Source organism: Tursiops truncatus, chromosome 5 (assembly GCF_011762595.2).
Source record: "Tursiops truncatus isolate mTurTru1 chromosome 5, mTurTru1.mat.Y, whole genome shotgun sequence".
Classification (NCBI taxonomy): Eukaryota; Metazoa; Chordata; class Mammalia; order Artiodactyla; family Delphinidae; genus Tursiops; species Tursiops truncatus.
This window is the reverse complement of record NC_047038.1, coordinates 49604390-49607851: the sequence shown is the minus strand read 5'-3', so window position 1 is coordinate 49607851 and position 3462 is coordinate 49604390.

Genomic DNA, 3462 nt, shown 5'->3' with positions numbered 1-3462 from the left:
ATACTAAATCCTGGCATTAAAAGAATACCTTATACGTCTCCTTTTGTGATTTGTTCTGGTCTTGAAGGATGGCACATAATAATAAATAGTCAGGTTTCTAAGGTGACAGTTTAGAATTTCAAAAAAGAGAAATGACGCATCAAGTAGCAATATTACCATCAGAAGTGTAGCTAAATAGGTTGAGACAAATGAATCGAATTCACTTCTTTTGTATGTGAGCCCCTGGCTATAAATCCTCAAACTATCTCTTCTTATTTTTACACAGAATAGCAGTTTTTGACACAGCATCATTGGAGAGCCTACAATTTATGTAAACACCATAGACAAGAAGACTTTCATTTATAATTATTCCAAATCTTCAAAACTTAAGATGCTGTCACCAAGGGCATTATGAGTACATTCTTCACATAAGCATATTCCAAATCTTCCCTCCATTCAGATTTGTGGACTGGTGACTATCAAGTTCTTAGGAAAACAAAAATTGGGCTACAACAATCCTGAGAGAATTTTTTTCTTCCTCTTTTGTCTTGGATATGACCTTTGTATTTTGATGCACCAATATTTTTAACATGCCACTCTTTTTGGTTTGGGGTTTATGAACACATTAACATATAAGTCCTAAGAGAAGACATCTTTCTGAATAATAAACCACCCAAAGTTATTCAGAGTCAGGTGTCATTTGGGTGTTTTTTTCTGGTCTGTGCCTGGTGACAGCCACATTCAGCTGCAGCTCAGCTGGGATCTCATTCTGTTCAGCTCTAATCCTTAAACCTAAACAGCTACATGTTAGTACCACAGATTAGAATCAGAGACACAAAACCCAGGAACTCCACTATGAAGTTCAGTTGGTGCCTATGTAAGGGAGGTGAAAGATTTCCATGTGCTCTGGCAGAGTAGTTTCCCTCACTCCCAATGTCTAGATATTAAGATGTAAAATGGAGAAAAGTGGAAAAGAGGAGCCACTCGGGTGAGAAAAGATGACACTGAAAAACAGTGAGTTTTGGCAGAAAGAGAATTAGATCACAGTTCACGGGAACTGGCTGCATTCTGAGTCATCATCTAGAGGATCTTTCAGTTGCCTTCAGGTTTCATCCTCAGCAGTCCATTTCATGTTTGGTCATCTCATTTGGAGTGATGTGTCTATGCTTTGACACTTATACAGGGCTTTACACAAACTAACTGTGGAAAGGAACCCATCCAATGTACCACTCAGAGGATGAGAGTATTTAGAATATGTTAGGAGCAATGGCATAGGAAAAGAATTCTCTTATTCCTGAACAATGTGAGAATAGACAGAATAATTTTGAAACCTACCACTAATCTGGAGCAACACCATATTATGTTTTTTATGAAATATGTGAATATTTCTTTAGATTTATGCATGCCTAGCCCATTAGCAAAAAGTATAAAGGCTTTCCCTGTCTTGCTTTTTTTTCTCCAAATTTTATATTTATATAAAATAACAGGCCTATGTGAGTGCTGCAATTTTTAAAACCATATTTGACAGACTTTTCAAATCTTTGGAACAGTTAAAAATTGATTTGGGACTCATCTTCCAAGAATATGTTACTTGCAATAATAATACCATCATCCTCTGAGTGGGCCATTAAATGTGTTTACAGATCAGACATGCAAAAAGACATTTTATCATAATCCTTTTTGCTGGTTTGTATTTAGATTGCTTCTTGAAATTTCTACTTTTAGTGGTTAAGAGTCTTTCTGGTTCACTTTTGAAATGTACAAAATCAAAATGCAGAGGCAAAATTCCTGTCAATGTTGAAAAAAATATATTGAAGAACTGTTCAAATCAAATTTATATTTCAGTCATTTGATTTCCCCAAAATGGAGGAAAAAAAGCCTAATCAACAGAAGAGCTTTTTCCAGTGCTTCATAATTCTCTTTAAGTGAGAACTCAAGAAAAAAAAAACACTCTCCCAGCACCACACTGAGGAGAGAAGAAACTCCCTGAAGACATATTAAAGCGATGAGGGAGAGATTTTAAGGGAGGGAGGGAGAAATAGCCACAGTGGACAGATCGACTGGCCGGAAGCAGTCGGAATGGGGATAGCTCTGACTGAATAAATGCCTAGTGAACCCAGAAGCAGTGGTACCAGCCTTAGACCACATGGACAGCCCATCTGCACATTCAGTGAGGAGGACCCTTCTGCTGGCCACGTAATGATTGTCTTGGAGACATGGGCATCCAAGGAAAGGGGAGAGGGGAACGCAACTTTCTTCCCAATAAAAAAGAACAACAGCCACACATCCAATTCTGTGCTTTCAAAAGTTCCCCTTTTGAGATGGTGTATAGTAAAACCTCATAAGTTTGGACCCTATTATAGGTCCTTTCCCCCAGCTGTCACGATGGTTTCCTGGGAAAGTTTTATTGCCCACCTAAAGACAAGGAACTCGGTGGGAAAGAGTGATGTGACAGCTCAAGTCTGTCTTGCAGAAGAGCATTTTTAGCCATGCTTATTTTATTCACAAAACTTCCTGCTCCTTTAACATAGAGCAGGATAGGAAGCTTCTCTTTTCACAGGGACTTACCTCTTATTTGTTACAGGATTCTGGCTTGAGCTGGGGTCTCAGCTCAAAATCACTTCCTCATTGGAGACATGGACTACCTGAACTACACCAGCTCCTTCCTTCATTTTGTTCTCTTAATAGTTCTTTTTACTATGTAAAATCATCCTACTATTTGCTTGTTTTTTTTATCTGTCTGCCCCATGCAAATGAAAGTTCCATGAAAGCAAGGACCTACTGGGGATTGTTTAGTACTGTATTAGTTAGTGCAGTATTGTTCAGTACTGTTCTATTAGAACAACGCCCAGCATGTAGTAGGTGCTCAATAAATATGGTTAAATGAATGAATCAATGGGGTAGTGCTTGTGGACCCCATATTACATAGAGACAGGTGGTAAGGGAAGGTATCTAGTTTGAATTCTGGTCCCCAATTTCAAGATACATGTGGGTGGGGCATGGTTCCCCTATATCAACAAGCAATGCTTGGACCCCAGCTGGGTGCCCTACAGTTCAAGTAAGTTCTGACATTATCTACCTGGAGATACCATCAGGTCTCATAGGTTAAGGGCTCATTTCTACAAGACTACCCACCCCAACTTCAGATGCCACTTGCAAGTCCAAGTTATCACCTGTGCTTCTGATCTACAGGCTATAAATTAGAGAATCCAAAGATTTCCTCCTTGGACTTCAGACAACAGTCACAAGTCCAGATTGCTACCTGTGCTTCCGACTGACTGACTGTAAACCAGAGGTTCCCAACCTCTCTTTGGGTTTGAGTAATCTGCTAGAGCAACTCACAGAACTCAGAGAAACATTTTACTTACTAGATTGCCAGTTTATCGTAAAAGGATATAACTCAGGAAGAGCCAGATAGAAGAGATACATAGGGTAAGCTATGGGGAAAGTGTGCAGAGAGAGCTTTCATGCCCTCTCAGAGCA